General features: G+C 43.8%; 1 protein-coding gene and 1 long non-coding RNA gene across 4 annotated transcripts in view; one reads left to right on the top strand and one right to left on the bottom strand.

Annotated features, from left to right (window-relative positions):
• TRPC5 (transient receptor potential cation channel subfamily C member 5) overlaps positions 1–18,772 on the bottom strand; it is a 338,386-nt gene that overhangs the window by 238,463 nt on the left and 81,151 nt on the right. The window lies entirely within an intron of this gene.
• LOC147340771 (uncharacterized) overlaps positions 9,793–18,772 on the top strand; it is a 32,659-nt gene continuing 23,679 nt past the window's right edge. The window contains exon 1 of one of the 3 annotated variants that reach the window (XR_015159434.1): positions 9,793–10,464. This is a non-coding gene — a long non-coding RNA (uncharacterized LOC147340771). The remainder of the gene's footprint in view (positions 10,465–18,772) is intronic. The other 2 variants (XR_015159435.1, XR_015159433.1) reach the window with 2 other exon arrangements.

Below are 18,772 nucleotides of genomic sequence, written 5' to 3'. Positions count from 1 at the left end.
CTTTGACTTGGGTTCATTTAAGAAGTCAGTTTAGCAGCTGGGGAAGGAGAGGATGAGACAAATTGGGAGAGTAGCATTGACATATATACACTACTATGTGTAAAATAGATAGCTAGTGGGAACCTGCTGTATAGCACAGACAGCTCAGCTTGGTGCTCTGTGACAACCCAGAGAGGTGGGAGGGAGGTTCAAGGGAGAGGGGTTATATGTTTACTTATAGCTGATTCATGCTGTTGTACAGCAGAAACCAACACAACATTGCAAAGCAATTAACCTCCAATTTAAATGCAAAGAAAAAAAAAAAAGTCAGATTGGGGCCCAAACCAGGGAGGAGGTAACAGCTGTCTTCAATGTAGTCTGTTTGTCCTTGTGGGGCCTTGCCTCCCAAGTGGCAGTATTTTCACATGAAATCCCTGGCTCCTTAGGATCTTCCTTATGGCCATTCTCAGGTCTGTCTCTTCTGGGCAACTCTGGCAGCCACAGATATTTCCTCAATTCCCTTCCTCATCTTCACAATTTGCATGTTTAGGAAGCTCAACTCTCAGGACTCCGCTATGACTATGATGACATGCTTTGGGCCAGGGTGTTCATGACCCATAATGACTGTATGACTCCTACCAAGTTTTAGTCACAACTCAAGAAGGGCCTTGGATGCCTGAGAAGAGGGAGCAGAGTGTGAACTCTGACTCAGCAGGGCAAGGGGGACACATTTTAGAGCAGATGATTTTGTGTGCCTGTGTGTTAAGTCGCTTCAGTTGTGTCCAACTCTTTGCAACCCCATGGACTGTAGCCCGCCAGGCTCCTCTGTCCATGGGATTCTCCAGACAAGAATACTGGAGTGGGTTGCTGTGCCCTCCTCCAGGGGATCTTCCTGACCCAGGGATCAAACCCAGGTCTCCTGCATCTCCTGAATTGGCAGGTGGGTTCCTTACCACTAGTGCCCCTGGGAAGCCTGATGTCTTCAGTGGCCCCCAGTTCAAGCCTTAATGCAAGTAGCTGGACTGCTAAGACCTCTGACCTTCCCTCTGCCCCCAGTTTACCCCTGAGAAAGGCCTCACTTTAAGAGGCATGGTATTCTAGTTGTTCAGAGAACAGGCTCTGGAGCCAGACTGCCTGATTGAATCTTAGCTCTTTCAGTTACCAGCTCTTTGACCTTGGGTGGATTACAGCATCTTTCTGTGCCTCAGGATCCTCATCTGTAAGATGGGTTTAATAACTATACTGATTGCACAGGGTTGTTATGAGAATAATAGTTGAGTCACTGTGTATATAGTGCCTAGAACAGTGCCTGCCACATGGTGAGTGTTATAGAAATGTTTGTGAAATAAATGTGGAACCAGAGATGCCTGGCAGCTAACCTTCCTGCCTGGGAGAGGGCCAACCAGCAGCCCACTTCCTTCAGGGAAGAGCATGACTAGTGTCCAGGCTGAAAATGGAGTGGCCTTAGTCCTCAATAGCAGGAAGGTGCCCCCTCCCTAATCTGACAAGGGTGAGAGGCTCCACCTAAGGATGCAGTGTGAGGAAATTTATGACTGATTCTATCAGCTGAGCTGCCTTTGGGAAACCTCCACCTGGGAAAGTGATTACCATTTCTCCTTTGATTTAGCAGCCCTTAATCCCCTTGATGGGTGTCCTTGGTCGTTCAGTAGTAAAGAACTTGCCTGCCAATGCAGGAGATGCAGGTTTGATCCCTGGGTCAGGAAGATACCCTCGAGAAGGAAATAGCAACCCACTCCAGTATTCTTGCCTGGAGAATTCCATGGACAGAGAAGCCTAGTGATCTGTAGTCCATGGGGTCACAAAAGTTGGAAACTAATTAGCAGCTAAAAAACAACAGCAACAATCCCCTTGGCTTCCAGGATCAAGGGACTGAAACTGCTGGTGTCTGAACAAGTCAGAATCTATCTATCTAGTGGGTGTGAAACCCAGCAGCCACTCCAGGAAGGTGGAAGTGGCAGGGCTCTGTGGGATATGCGTATGTTTTTATAGTGAAAGGGTCACAGGCATCAAGATGATTGTGATGACTTGGAAGGAGTCATCTGCTTCTGCTGCCTCTTCTAAGCAGAGATTGGCTCTGTGAAACAGCCTGTTCCTGTTGGTTGGAGGCTCTTGGACTCTCAAGGAGTAAAGACTGCTCCCCATGTTAGCCTCACTTTAGCTGAGCTGAGCTCCTTCACCTGGAACAGGGGAGCTCCTGGATCCAGACTTCAGCACACCAGGCTCCTCCAATGGGGGATGAGTGTGAGTGCACCACTGGCCTCTTATCCCTGATTGGGCTGGAAGGAAGAGAGTGGGTGGGAAGAGAGTGAGTGGCCATGTGGGTGGTATTTTGAAAAAGCAAAGTGTGGGGATCTCAGTAGATCAATCAGCCAATCGCCAGTCCAGGTTCGATGCATGATACTGGATGCTTGGGGCTGGTGCTCTGGGACGACCCAGAGGGATGGTATGGGGAGGGAGGAGGGAGGGGGGTTCAGGATTGGGAACACGTGTATACCTCTGGTGGATTCATGTTGATGTATGGCAAAATCAATACAATATTGTAAAGTAATTAACCTCCAATTAAAATAAATAAATTTATATTAAAAAATAAAAAAAGAGCTCATTGGCCACCTCTAGGGCTACCAACTCTGCCTCCCCATGATGCACATTTTACATTATATCCAATTGAGGACTTGTTTAAATATTTGGGGATTGCTATTGTTTTCCTGTGCAAATCAATCTTTTCTCCACAGTTTCAGACTTTCCATGAAATGACCACAGGTTTATATATTAGGTTGAATCATATAACTTTGGTAAGTTTATTGGTAAAATGGTCAAATGTTGCAATTTTGTATGATTCCATCTGCCATTTCTTGGTTATGCCTCACTATGTCCTATCCTATATCCTGAGGGCTTCCCAGGTGGCTAAGTGGTAAAGAGTCTGCCTGCCAATGCAGGAGACACCAGTTTGATCCCTGGGTCTGGAAGATCCCCTGGAGGAGGAAATGGTTACCCACTCAATATTCTTGCCTGGGAAATCCCATGGACAGAGGAGCCTGGTGCCAAAGTCCTTGGGGTTGCCAAAGAGCCAGACATGACTTAGCAACTAAACAACATCAACAGTGCTATACAGAGCTCTGTATGTAGTGGGAACTTGTCAGACCCATTTTTTTTTATTGGTTTGTTTAATTTTCAGGCTGCCCTGCAAATTAATGGCACCCCACTCCAGTACTCTTGCGTGGAAAATCCCATGGATGGAGGAGCCTGGAAGGCTGCAGTCCTTGGGGTCGCTGAGGGTCGGACAAGACTGAGCGACTTCACTTTCACTTTTTACTTTCATGCATTGGAGAAGGAAATGGCGACCCACCCAGTGTTCTTGCCTGGAGAATCCCAGGGACGGGAGAGCCTGGTGGGCTGCCATCTATGGGGTCGCACAGAGTCAGACATGACTGATGTGAATTAGCAGCAGCAGCAGCAGCAGCCAGGATCTCACAACTCCCTTGACTTTCACATGCAAAGGTAATTCAGGATAACAATATCCTCTATCATTGATTGAGGACTTAAGATTGTGCTGGGTTCAAAACCGGGTGGTTTACATAGTCCATTGTCCTATTTAATACAGAGAACAACCTTAAGAAGCCAGTGTTAATCTTCTTGTCCCAGATAAGTCAGTGTCTCAGAGATGGTAAATGGCCTAAGCTGACACAGCTGTTATGGAGCTGGATTCGCATCCAGGCCAGCCTCTTCCCATGGCCCTAGCTCCCTTCACTATTTTCCTTTCTTCCTGATGATCTGTTTTCCTTGAGTCTTTGTTATGTTTAAGGGTCTTCTAATGTTTAAGGGCCATTGATGAGTTTACCCAGCCCTGCATGCCTAATGAGCACAGCAGCTTCCCAGGCATTTGCACAGAAGGTCTCCCAGCTACTCCAAACAGCTTCCTGCCAGAGATCCCTGTGCACTACTCAGAAAATGGAAAACAATAAATGGGTCAGGACAATGTTTAATCTGGTGGTTGCCTGCCATACATTAATGAGTAAACTACCTCCTCAGAGAAGGCAATGGCACCCCACTCCAGTACTTTTGCCTGGCAAATCCCATGAACAGAGGAGCCTGGTGGGCTGCAGTCCATGGGGTCGCTAGGAGTTGGACATGACTGAGCGACTTCACTTTCACTTTTCACTCTCATGCATTGGAGAAGGAAATGGCAACCCATTCCAGTGTTCTTGCCTGGAGAATCCCAGGGACGGGGGAGCCTGGTGGGCTGCTGTCTATGGGGTCGCACAGAGTCGGACATGACTGAAGCGACTTAGCAGCATAGTAGCAGTCGTGGTACTGAAAGTGAAAGTTGCTCAGCAATGTCCGACTCTTTGTGACCCCATGGACTATATAGTCCATGGAATTCTCCAGGCCAGAATACTGAAGTGGGAAGCCTTACTTCTCCAGGCGATCTTCCCAAACCAGGGATTGAACCCAGGTGTCTCGCATTGCAGGTGGATTCTGTACCAGCTGAGCCACCAGGGAAGTGCAAGAATACTGGAATGGGTAGCCTATCCTGTCTCCAGCAGATCTTCTCGATCCAGGAATTGAACTGGGGTCTCCTGCATTGCAGGGGTATTCTTTACCAACTGAGCTATCAGGGAAGCCCAGTGGTGGTAGTGGTAGTAGTATTAGTAGTGTATTAGTACTATTAGAAGTAGTTATTTACTGGGTATTTGAAATTGATCACTATAGAGAGGCTACAGAAGATTTTGTTTCTATGTCTCTAACACTTGACTTCATTCCTCCTGAAGGTTGCCAGAGTCATCTCCAAGTTTTAGGTGACAATGGTTTTGGACATAATACATCAGTTTTCTCCATCATTGTGAATGTGCAGAAACAACTTCCAAATCATATCTGCCCTTATGGTTTCTCAGAGCACTGTGGAAGAAACATGGGGTCATTTAAGCTGCATCTGAGCTGGGAAGTACCTTGTTGTTGTTCAGTCGCACAGTTGTGTCCTACTCTTTGAGACCCATGGACTGGAGCATATCAGGCTTCCCTATTCTTCACCATCTCCCAGAGTCTGCTCAAATTCATGTCCATTGATTCAGTGATGCTATCCAACCACCTCATTCTCTGTCACCCCCTTCTCCTCATGGCCTTAATTTTTCTCAGCATCAGGGTCTTTTCCAACGAGTCGGCTCTTCATATCAGGTGGCCAAAGTTTTGGAGCCTCAACTTCAGCATCAGTCCTTCCAATGAATATTGAGTGTTGATTTCCTTTAGGATTGACTGGTTTGATCTTCTTGCTGTCCAAGGGACTCTTAAGAGTCTTCTCCAACACCACAAGGATGTGCCTAACCCAATCCAAATACAAGCTTGAATCCTCCCACTTCTTTTGTTCATTTATTCCTTGAAGGATTACGAGCAGCACCTTCTCTGTCTGGTTCTGTGAACTAATCATCTCTTTATCTTAACTTCTCCCATTGGAGGTTCCCTAGTGGTTGCTCCCAGGATATTTACCTGTTCAGGCTGTGTGGGCCTAATATCTATTGTAGAGCTTGGTCATAGCAACACTCAATTTATGCTAGCTTCCTTGCTTACAAACTAGTAATACTTCCCTATTACACAAGAGCCATCCTGGCATCCCTCTGCTCCAAACCAGGGTGTTGACCAGGAGATAACTGAAAAGGGAAAGTCCTCTAGATGACAGCCTGCCATATATTTCTATAAATGGTGGTTCTTGGCCCTGGTTGCACATTAGTGGGTAACTTTTAAAACACAGTGCCTGGGCCCCATATCAGACTGAATTCCAACCTCTGCATGCAAGGCCCAGGCATAAATACTTTTAGAGCTCCCACCAGGCTCATCTGTCTATAGGATTATCCAGGGAAGAATACTGGAGTGGGTTGCCATTCCCTTCTCCAGGGGAATCTTCCCAACCTAGGGATTGAACCCAGGCCTCCTGCATTGCAGGCAGATTCTCTACTGTCTGAGCCATCAAGGAAGCTCTCCAGATGATTCTAAAGTGTATCCAAGGCTCTGAACCGGTGTTAAAACCAAAGCCCCTTTTCCCTTTACTCCACTTTCTTGCCTTTTAAAGCAGAGTTTCAGAAGGGATTCAGAAAAGCCATGGTCCTGAAACAACAATGGGTATTAGAATCACTTGAGTCACACAGACTTCAGGCCTCACTCTGAGAGTTTCTGATTCTGTAACATTGGGGTGAAGCCTGGGAATCTGGATTTCTAATAAGTTCCTAGGTGGTGTGGATGCTGCAGTTGAGGGAAGGGACACAGTTCTCTTCATCTAATACCTCTTATAAGACAGTTGGGCTTCCCAGGTGGCTTGGTGGTAAAGAATCTGCTTGTCAACGCAGGAGATGTGGGTTCGATCCCTGGGTTGGGAAGATCCCCTGGAGAAGGAAATGGCAACCCACTCCAGTATTCATGCCTGGGAAATCCCATGGACAGAGGAGCCTGGAGGGCTGCAGTCCATAGGTCTCAAGAGTCGGACACGACTTAGTGACTAAACAACAACAAGGCAGTTGAGATGTGTGAGGTTTTTTTTTACCCTCAATTTCCATGATAATTTTCCAGCACTGTAAGGGTTTGCACTCTCACACAGCTGTGTTGCAGAGTGACATGAGAGTTACCAAGTGTTCGTTTGGAAAGATAAGTGAAAGACAAAGGGATGCCATTAAGGGAACTAAGCGCATGTTCTCCTGGGTAATGGGAGGCAGCCAGCAGCTGAGGAAAGAGTTAAATTATTAGGTTGTTTATCTAGATTCAGCCTCTGTAGGACTCGGGCATCTCTGCCTCTACCTCCACCTGCTGTGGTTAGAACTGTCTTCTATCATTTAAAGAGAAACAGGTTCACTGATAAAGCACAAAGGTAAATTAGAGATCACAGGCAATAAGAAAGGCAGAACAAAACAAATCATAAGTCATACCTAATTCAGGGCAGCATACCAGAAAGAAGAGTGTTTGGGGTTGTTTTTGAATGTCACAGTCAGCTTTAGCTAACACTGCCCAGTGCTTGCAAGCTTAATTATTTGCCACAAAGATGGAGGGAGGGGTAGCTAGCTAGGGATGAGGTTGGGAGGGAATTGGTTTAGTCATTCTGTTGGCTCAGAATAACTGGCAACGTGGCTCCTGCATTGCCATCCACTCCCTCTTCTCTCCTGGATCAAAGGCAAGAACAGAGGCAATAAATTAGTCCAGCAGCCTCAAGACACCAATTACATTATGCTTTGCGGAGAAGCCCCTCTGGGAGGTTGGAGAGTGTGTGTGTGTCCCCTAACGATAACAACTTTATTAGACATTGAGTCTTTCTTACTGATTTTTCTCTTGAACAGATCAGAGTGGGGATGAACTGGCATAACTGCTGGCCTGGCTAGGGGTGGTCAGAAGTCAGGGTTGGCAGGTCAGTCCTAATACCTTTCCTCTTCCTGGCTCCACATCCCAGTAACACAAGAAGCAGAATCCTCGCCATCCTCTCAGGTCCTTTTCCTCAGAATGACCATTCTGTTCACCTTCTTAGGGGCTTGGTCCAACCAAACCATGTACTGGGTTGGCCAAAAAGTTCGTTTGGGTTTTTCCATAACAGCTTATGGAAACATCCGAATGAACCTTTTTGGCCAACCCAAGACTTCTCAGGGCTAAGCTTTTGCTGTGTGTGCACGTGTGTCAGTGTATGTGTGTGGGTCGGGGTGGGGAGAGGGTGGTGAAGTTTGTATTACAGCTTGTTGACCATCCAAATTCAGACTCCTTGGATTTAAATCCCACCTGTATATTCTATTAGCTGTATTACCTTGAACAAATAATTTCATAACTCTGAGCCTCAGTTCTTACCAGTAAGCAAGGGTTATAACCCAAAGAGTCTAATATAGAGAGTTGTTTTGAGAGCTAAGAAACAATTCATATAAGAACACTTAGCTTGGCACATTATAAGGACTTAACACATATCAGCTGTTGTTATCATGGTCATGAATTTTATAGAAGCAAAGAGAGATTTCTGGGGCAAGCAGAGAATTCCACAGTAGTTGACAACATGGCCTAAATGTCTGGGGTGCTGTAAAATCACCATTTTGCCCCTTGACCCAGGATAGCTTCTTTTGGGTGATTGCTATTAACACTATGGCCAAATCAAGCTGACTAGTTAACAGAGTCTGAAGTGTAATATGCTCTTGGGAAAAGTTTAGAAAGTAGTGATTCCAAGCAGAGAAAGGATTGGGCAGGATTTGCTTAAGAGTGACCCTACGTAGGAAGAGGCAGAGCTGACAGAATGGATCAGTAGATACTGAATCTAATTCCATGGTGGGGAGGGGGCATTGGACGTTTCTTCTTCCTCACCCACACTCCAAAAGTGTCTGAAATACTTGCAGTTCTCTGGGAATGGTCCACTTTTCTCCCTCTGGTCTTTGAGCATACTCATCCTTTTCTCACTGCCAACTCTTTCCTTATGCTATTCTCTCATCCTGGATATCTTGTACCCACTGTTCACCTGATTGACATTATTAAGTCTCCCTTGTTTTCCCTCTTTCCCAATCCAAGTTCAATACTTTGCCTTCACATTTCCATAGTCTAACAAATTATTACAGGGCATTGTAGTATCAAATAGATGTGCTGCCCAGCACAGTACCCATGAGCCACATGTGCTTACTGAGCACTTGAAATGTGGCTAGTCTGAAATGAGATACTGTAAGTGTAAAATACAAGCCATTAATAATTCTGTATATTGATTACATGTTGAAATCTTATTTTGGATACACTGGGACAAATAAAATATATTGAAATTCATTACATTGGCTTATTTGCTTTTCTAAAGGTGGATACTAGAAAATTTAAGATGACAAATGTGGCTCACATTATACTTCTGTTGGACCACCCTACCCTGAACCGTCAGGTCCATGAGGGCAGACGCCTTGTCTGTTTTGCTTATCATGGTACCCCTGCTGCCTGTCACAGAGGCATGCTCCTTAAATATTTCTAAATAACCAAATGAAGGAATTGATCTTGTATCTGCATGTGCACTGAACCCTGGCTAGATGCATGGAATCAACTTAAGATTTATTTTTCCATTCCCCTGGTGACTAGGTATTTAATTCACATTACTGGACTTCATGTCTTTAATTTCACTAATGACAGGGAGTTGTAGCTGTGGCTAAGTGATGTAATGTTGCTCTACTTACAGATTTATTATCTGTAAATCCTTCTCATGTCTGTTCAGAGAAACTGATGTGAAGAAGAAATAATTCACAAGCTAAGGGAAATTTAAAGCAAAAAAAAAAAGTAACTGGAGAGGTCAACAGGAGCCAAGACCATGTGGCTAAAAGGACTTATATTAGCATTGCACTGCCGTATTAAAACTTATTATAAACTTAATGGCTTAAAATAACATAAATTTACTGTGTTTGTGCATGCTCAGTTGCTCAGTTGTGTCTGACTCTCTGCAACCCCATGGACTGTAGCCCACCAGGCTCCTCTGTCCATGGGATTTTCCAGGCAAGAATACTGGACTGGCTTCCCATTTCCTTTTCCAGGGGATCTTCCTGATCCAGGGATCAAACCCACATCTTCTGCGTTGTCAGGTGGATTCTTTACCACTGTGCCACCTGAGAAGCCCATAAATTTATTATGTCACAATTTTGTGGGTCAGAAGCCTGGGCACAGCATGCCTGGGTTCTCTGCTCTGGGTTTCACTGCCCTGAAATAAAGGTATTCAGTCAGAGCTGCTTTTCTCACTGGAGCTCAGGGCCTCTTCTAATTTCATTCAGGTTTGTTAGAGAATTTGGTTCTTCTAGCTGTTGCTGGCTGGAGACTGCTCTCAGTTTCTAGAGCTACCCATAATTCCTTGCCATGTGGCTCCTAAAGGCAGTTCACAAGATGAACGTTTGCTTTCTTCTAAGCCAGCTGGAGCATATCTCCCTGAATTTTTTCTTATTAGCCAGAAAAACAAACAAACAACTCTGTACTTTTAAAGGGCTCATGCGATTTAGTCAGTACCATCCAGATAATCATCCTCTGTTAGGGTCAGCTGATTTGGGAATTAATTACTTCGCAAATACCTTTACAGCAGTATTTAGGTGAGTGTTTCATTGAATAACTGAGAAAAGGTGGGTATGAACCAGTGACTGGGAATTCTGGAAGCTCATTTTAGAATCGGGCTGACCACAAGACCTCAGACCAGCTCCTCCACTGTTTCAGTGAGAATAAAATTAGGAGTACAAACTTTTGAGTCTACAGAAGAAGCCAATACCATTGGAGCTGGAGAAGGCCTACTTAGGAAGTGGACACACGACCTGTGGAAGGGACCCTGAAGTAAGGAAAAGTCAGCATTGCAAGGCATGTTGAAGATAATTGACAATAACCCTCCAGTTTTACCATTGAGGATACAGAGGCCCAGAGAGTGGAAGCCTTCTGGGAGTAGTCTTGCAGCCACCTCATGTTCCTTCTGCAGAATCTGTTGACCATTGAAGGGCCGGCAGGTGGAACATTTGAAGTCTGGTAAGACTGAAACCTCTCATCCAAACTAACTTGTTCACTTTTCCCAAGACTACCTGTATTCTGAAACACCTTACAGCCTAATAACATTTGTTTTATTTGGGTTTTAGATAAATAGGCTTGGTTTGTATTTAACAATGAAGTTCTGCTCTCATTCATATCTAACAATGAATGTACTGATTGTTAGTTATGAATTGTGTTACATTTCCTGATTTTCAGATGTATATTCTTCTTTAAACTGATTGTTTAAGAGATGAGGAACTTGGGCAAAGAAGTGACTCTCTATTTCCCACTCATGACAAAGTACACTGATGGAATTATTTGAGAACAGACTTTAAGGGGAGGAATTTCTTTCTCTCTTTTTTTGGCCACACCATGCGGCTTGTGGGATCTTAGTTCCCGGGCCAGGGCCCCCTGCAGTGGAAGCTCAGAGTCCTAAACACTGGACCTGCCCGGGAATTCCAAGGGGAGGGATTCAGAAGCTCTGGGCCATTGATGGTCAGAAATCTTGACAGCTTTGGTCTTGACAAAAAGGTCTTGACCTTTGAGCCTGAAAAGTCCTCTGTTCAGTCCTCCCCCAAATACCCTGGCCCCCAGCCAAAGGATCTGATGAAGAACACAGAGGGAATGTAACGCCCTGGAAATTCAAAGGAACATCACCTGAGTGACATTCTTAGGCCCCAATTTTAAAAATACACCCATACACTTTGTTCCTCCAGTGCTGACAGTACACTATCAATGTGATGAGATGAGCAAGTATTTTTTGCAGAGGCAGAAAAAAATAAAAATTGAGTCTCTGGGGCCTGCCGTTGGCCACGATCCAAATTTAAAGGTACAGCTGCCTCCTTCATTTCTTACTTTTGGATTTTGGCTGGAACCAGATTCAGGTCCCTGTCAAATCAGCTTATGTTATTTATTGAAAATGTTTTCTTCTCATAGTTCATATTTCCAGGGGTTCAGGCACTGAGGATAATTTTTCTACTGCAAAATAATCAATAACCTGACTGAAACTGACTTTTCCCACTCATAATAGCAGTCAATTCTCAACTCTCCTGGGGATATGTATCTAGCTGCCTGATGTTTTGGGTTACTTGCATGATGACTTCCATTGGCTTCCAGCCTTTGGGGTCTTTATCCTCCTTATTACCACCTATACCACAGGGTCATAAGAGGATAGAAGGAACTGGCAGAAAATCAGTTTACTTTCTTTTTGTTTGAAGCTTTAAGGAAGGGACTAGTAGGAGTTAGGGTAGAAAGAAAGTATTGATTCTACTGGTCTATGGGGAATTATCTGTCACCTCTCCCTTTTTCTTCTGCCTGCCTGCCCCATCCTTGCATGTAATTGAGAACTGACTTGATGCTCAAAAAAATCCTTTGGATTTGCACTATTAAATGGTGTCCACTGTGCCAACCCAGATAGTAAATGTGAAAAGCAGGGAAAAGACAAGAAGAAAAGGAAAAACAACACTGAAAAACCTCCAGGTGATCAGTATAGGTGGTTCTATCTAATTAATAACTTATAGCCAAATCAAAATGGAAAGCTTTTCTCCACCAACCAATGGTAAAGTAGAATATTCATAAATTTCTCCATTCACACAGATATGAATGAATTTTACATTAATCTTTTTTAATTAATAATTTTATAATAATCTCTATTGTGAAACTGCCCAGACCTCAGATTTCCCAATCCCAAACTGAGTAGAGATAGAAGTGCAGAGTCTCAGTCATATGCTAGTGAATGAATCTTTCATTCCACCACAATCCTCCTGTCCCCTCTTGGTGTCTCCTTGCAAATATGGAATATAAAGAGAATAAGAGCTACTGAAAAGTCAAGATCATTGAATATACCTGCTCCAAGGCTTCCCAGGTGGCACTAATATTAAAGCACTCACCTACCAATGCAGGAGACATAAGAGATGCAGGTTCAATCCCTGGTTCAGGAAGATCCCCTGTAGGAGGGCATGGCAACCCACTCCAGTATTCTTGCCTTGAGAATCCCATGGACAGAGGTGCCTAGAGGGCTATGGTCCATAGTGTCACAAATAGTCAGACACGACTGAAGTGACTTAGTGCATTCAGCATGCTCCAAGCACTAAGGCTACTATATATGCTATGCTTGTGACCATTTTTCATGCATATAGGATGATTAACAAAGAGTCCCCCATAAGGACACTGGGAGACAAGGACCATGGAGTCAAAAGAATAATTTTCTTATTTTAAAGAACTACTTACTAGCTCACTGACACATCTTGCTGAGAAAACTGAAGTCTAGGAAGGTTAGGAATGCCTATTCTGCATCTCCCACAGGGTTATTGTGGGGAATAAGTGAAATAATTATGTGAGCATGCCTGGAACTTTTAATAGCTACACAATAAATACGCAGAGAATCTGAACGATGGTCCTACTGCTGCTGCTAAGTCGCTTTAGTTGTGTCCGACTCTGTGCGACCCCAAAGACAGCAGCCCACCAGGCTACCCCATCCCTGGGATTCTCCAGGCAAGAACACTGGAGTGGGTTGCCATTTCCTTCTCCAATGCATGAAAGTAAACAGTACTTTCACAGTAAAAAGTGAAGTCGCTCAGTCGTGTCTGACCCTCAGAGACCCCATGGACTGCAGCCTACCAGGCTCCTCGGTTGGTAGGATTTGCCAGGCAAGAGTACTGGAGTGGGTTGCCATTGCCTTCTCTGATGGCCCTAAGGGGTGTGGATTTAAGCAGCTGGAGAGCTTGATAAATAGGGCTTAGGTGTCAGGAAAGAATCTGCCTGCCAATGCCAGAGATGCAGGTTTGATCCCTGCATCAGGTAGGTCCCCTGGAGAAGGAAATGGCAACCCGCTCCACTATTCTCGCCTGAAGAATCCCATGGACAGAGGAGACTGGTGGGCTACAGTCCAGTCCATGGGGTCGCAAAGAGTCAGACACGACTTAGCAACTAAACAACAACAGCGAGTACATTTTGGAGTAGATAGAAGTTCAAGGAGATAGGGAAGATACTGTTTATACTGTAAGAATCAGATGTTCTAAGCCACACTCACATTTACATTTATCCCAATCCTCTGTCATATTTGATGGTGAATAGGAATACTTTCCTAGGACTCAGATACTCCATTAAACTCTTAAAGTACAGGCAGAGAAGAAAGAGCTGGTTACAGTGAAAAGCTGATTTTTTTTCATGGGTGTATGAGGAAAGATCAAAAGTCCTAGTTAATATGTCCTCTAGCCAGCACATTAGGAAGTTCCCAAGAATACAAACTTTATGAGAGAGAGGGGATTTTTGTGAGGTTTTCTCATTGCCATATCGCTAGTGCCTAGAGAAATATCTGGCACATATTTAGAACTCAATATATGTGTTGAATGGATGGAATAAGTACGCTCTCATTTATCATTCAAGATAGGACATTGTAACCAATACCCATATATTGTTTTGTATTGTAACTGTCATGGAGTAGGGGTGTGGAATCTAGAAAAGGCATGGGGATGAGAAAGAGTTTATAGTAGTCTTGAAATTATAATCACAAAAAAGAAAATTAGGTTGGTAAGGCTTTCTAACTTGCCTCAAATCTTCAGGGAAAGAAAGTGTATTGCCATGGGATTTACTGCAAGTAAATATTTCACTGGAGCAACATTAAATATGAAATTTACCAGCAGCATGACTAGCATTTTCTACCAGTTGTCTAGCCTGATTTTGGCACAGTGAAGTCCTCCATGAAACCCATCCTTGGGGGTTGAGAAAGATTAGTTACAAACAGGACTTAGATACTTTAAAATTCTTTACTGTCTCCTTTCTTCTTGGCTTTGTCTTTGCAGTTCTCCTACCTGCCACTGAAATCTGTTCCTAACCTCCAGCCTCTGGTGGGTCTCTCGCAATCCTTGGCAGATCCTTCTGACAAAGATCCTGATTCTGTGACATGCAGCAGTATTGGTATTAGAACAGCCAGATCCTGGCAAGGAGGTCCTAGGATCCTGTGAAAAAGTCTAAAATGTTTCCTGTTAGACAGAAGCTGTTTGGTTTCTTTCGGTTCCTCTACTATTCTGACTCTTTCCTTGAACTTGCCTTGCCATCTAGCTTCTGGAGTCTTCTACTGATTACTCTCCTGACTCCAATCTGTTATTTTCTTCTGACTTTCAATTTCCTTAAAACTTCCTGGAACTGGACAATTTTCTTGATGTGTTCCTATATTTTGGTTCTGTAATCTACCTTTACCTACAGCTATAGTTCCATGTTTTCCTATAGTGCATGGCTCCTTTGCCTGATATCCCTTGATGCTCCAAACCCTGCCTAAGCTCCAACAGAGGGGAAAATGCAAGGTAGGACCAGTCCAAATAAAAGACAATTTGCCAAGGGGGTGAGGGCAGGTTCAACTAGTAATCTTTCCTCTATTTATAGAGCCAGGGACATGGTTTCCTCAGTCTCTTTATAGATTTCTCTATAGAAATCTCTTCCATAGGAACTCTAGTTTTGGAAACTTCATTCAGTCTAGAAATTTTTAAAAATAAGCCCTACTTTCTTGGAGGTGCTGATCTATCTCTGAGCAGAAAGAGAGAAAATGGATGAATCCCCAAGTTTTCTTGTTCCTGACAAAGAGGTAAAAGTTTACCCCATCCCTGCTGTGATGGCTAATTTTGTATCAACTTGACTGGATCATGGATGCCCAGATATTTGATCAAATATTATTCTGAATGTGTCTGTAAGAGTATTTTTGAATGAGATAAACATTTGATTTGGTAAGCTGAGTAAAGAAGATCACCCTCCGTAATGTGAGTGGCCCTCATCCAATCAGTTGAATGCCTGAACAGAATAAAAAGGCTGACCCATCCCTGAGTAAGAGTGAACTGCCCCCTGCCCAACTACCTGAGCTGGACATAGGTCTTTAGACTTAAACAGAAACACTGGCTCTTCTTGTGTCTTAAGACTGCCCAGTTTTTGGACCAGAACTTATATCATTGGCTCTTCTGGTTCTCAGGCCTTTGGACTTAGATTGGGGGCTCTCCTAGGTTTCCAGCTTGCTGACTCACCCTGCAGGTCTGGGAATTTGTCAGCTTCTATAATTATGTGAGCCAGTCCCTCATAATCAGTCTGTCTGTTTGTCTCTCTTGCTTTCTCTCCCTTTCTCTCTAGACATACATACCCCACCCTATTATCTTATGGTCTTTTCCCTGTGGAGAACCTGACTAATACACCTGCCCTTCCAAACTGGCTATTCCATGAAGAGCAAGAGAAAAGATGGAGGCAAATTTCAAGCAGTCTTATTATACTTGAGAAAATATTTCAAATTATGGTGACTTGGGAGAAAGGACGCCTTATTAAGAATTAAGAGACTGAAGTTGTAATCCTGATTCAATGATTTATTTGCAGCATGACTTTCAGTGAGTCATCTCCCCTGTATTACTCCCATTTTATAGTGAGATAAACTGTTGTAATGAACATACACCCTATACCTGCTGTGATGGCTACTTTTGTGTTAGCCATAGGTAGTTGTAATGAATGCTCACCTCATACCTATGGCTACGGTTATGCCATAAAATGTCAAGCAACTTAATCATTGTTAATGAGCAACAATATCAACTCCCAACATTTTTTTTACTTGTAACAGAACAATTTATTATAATCTTCTCTGATGCTAATTATACCAAAGGCAACATGAACTCCTTGCTTTCTTTGTGTCCTTTAAGTAAAAATAGAGATACAGTATCTCCGGGGAAGAATGGTTTCTGTGATCATGAAAACCCAACAAAATTATCGGCAGGAAATGGATACAAGATATAATGAAAAAAAAGTTTAGCCACACATAATCAAAAAGCCCTGTAAATTATGGCATATCAGTATATAGGATAAGATTTGGATATGTTATTTCCAAGCTTGCTGTTGGATATAAAAGCCAAGAGTTAGCTGATCATGCCAACTGTTGAAACTAAAGCTCATCAGGGCTCATATCAAAGCTGAATCCTCCAGTGCTGACACCACTATGAAAGGGTCAATAGGAAAAGATTTTGTCAGAATAGGAGTAAAGTTTTGTGGGTAGGAGATATAGATCCACAAGGAGTGCCTGAGAAAACATTCTTGATGCATCCATGTCCCTGAACCTCTACTCAGACTGTACCTCTGCCAGGATACCCTCCTCCTTCCAACCCATGAAACCTTCCCCACAGGCCATAACCCAGTTTAAGTCCAACCTCCCCTAGGAAGCAGTCCTGGTGATTGCACCCACCCATATCAATTGTCTTCAGCTCTTGTCTGGCATTTGGCAGCAGCAGTAATACCACAAGGCAAAATGTATTCTCCTCTCATCAACACTTTGTGACTTGGCGAAACATTTGGAGCAAAACTTTGGATGGATTGCTGGACATATCCAAACCTCCATTTCTTCATCTTTGAAATGAAAAATTTGGATCTGAGGTGTGGTTTTCAGTCTTTTTTTTAGTTATGAAACCCCTAACTCCAATATTTGGATGAACATAGAGCCTATTATGGAGAAGGCAATGGCACCCCACTCCAGTACTCTTGCCTAGAAAATCCCATGAATGGAGGAGCCTGGTAGGCTGCAGTCAATGGGGTCGCTAACAGTTGTACATGACTGAGTGACTTCACTTTCATTTTTCACTTTCATGCATTGGAGAAGGAAATGGCAACCCACTCCAGTGTTCTTGCCTGCAGAGTCCCAGGGGTGGGGGAGCCTGGTGGGCTGTGGTCTCTGGGGTCGCACAGAGTCGGACACGACTGAAGCGACTTAGCAGCAGCAGGAGCAGAGCCTATTATACAGAGTGAAATAAGTCAGAAAGAGAAAGACAAATACCATATATTAATGCATGTATATGGAATCTAGACCCACTCCAGTGTTCTTGCCTGGAGAATCCCAGGGACAGGGGAGCCTGGTGGCTTCCGTCTATGGGGTCACACAGAGTTGGACACGACTGAAGTGACTTAGCATAGCATAGCATAGCACGGAATCTAGAAAAATGGTACCAAGGATCCTATGCACAGGGCAGCAAAGAAGATGCCACTAGAAAGAACACACTTTTGGACTCAATGGGAGAAGGTGAGGGTAGGGTGATTTGCGAGAATAACATTAAAACATATACATTACCATATGTAAAACAGATAGCCAGTGGGAGTTTGATGTGTAAATCAGGACACCCAAGGTTGGTGCTCTGTGACAACCTGGAGGGATGGGGTGGAGAAGAAGGTAGGAGGGGTTTCAGGAGGGAGGGGACATGTGTATACCTATGGCCGATTTATACTGCGATATGGCAAAAACCATCATAATACTGTAATTATCCTCCAACGAAAGTAAATAAATAAAAAAAAATACAAAATATGAAGAAGGGAGTTTCAAAAAAAATAAGGCTGTGCAAAAAAAAACAAAAAACATTTCCCTAGGGCCCTTCTTAATGTCAGTTTAAGGCCCTTCTATGAAGCCCTTGAAAGATCTATGAAAGAGTGTGAAAAACATTGGATTGGAAAAGAACCTTTTCAGCCTCTGTAGTCTGTGCTTCTGTGTGTACATGTGGAGTGTTGGCTGGATTTCAAGCACCTTGAGGGCAGTGATCACATATGACACTGGGTCTCTAGATTTCATATTGTCTGTGGAGAGAAGGTGCTACATTAAGACACGTAGGCCAGGAGGAACATGAGTGCCCCTGGAGGCATTGAGTTTTCTGTTCAAAGTATGAAGAAGTTTTTGCTTCTTTATTGGACTAGGGAGACGGACTCACCAAGTTACCACATCCTGTCCTTAGCCTGGAGACTTTGAATTTGCCGTTTAAATAACGTTCCCTAAGTTTTGGCCTCTTAGAAGCTCTACCCATGGTAGTATTGGTAGATGGCTTGATTTATTAGGTAAAGACAGTTCAAGTCTCCTTGAAATCACATCTAACTGACTTATTAATAATTTGAGAAATAAGTCTTATCTCCTTTGGGAGAAGAGGAGTGTATATGTGTACATGTGCCGCTGCTGCTGCTGCTAAGTTGCTTCAGTTGTGTTCGATTCTGTGTGACCCCATAGACGGCAGCCCACCAGGCTCCTCTGTCCCTGGGATTCTCCAGGCAAGAATACTGGAGTGGGTTGCCATTTCCTCCTCCAATGCATGCATGCATACATGCATGCTAAGTCGCCTCAGTCGTGTCTGACTCTGTGCGACCCTATGGACAGCAGCCCACCAGGCTCCTCTGTCCACAGGATTCTCTAGGCAAGAATACTGGAGTGGGTTGCCATTTCCTTCTCCAGAGACATGTGCCACACACATACATATTTGTGAAGTTTTGTAAGTCCTGTTATGTTTCATCTTTCAAAGTACAGGGATCAAAGCTTAAG

Source organism: Bos grunniens, chromosome X (assembly GCF_055505025.1).
Source record: "Bos grunniens cultivar Pamir isolate PY7600 chromosome X, Bosgru_T2T1.0, whole genome shotgun sequence".
Classification (NCBI taxonomy): domain Eukaryota; kingdom Metazoa; phylum Chordata; class Mammalia; order Artiodactyla; family Bovidae; genus Bos; species Bos grunniens.
This window is presented reverse-complemented; position numbering and strand designations above follow the sequence as displayed.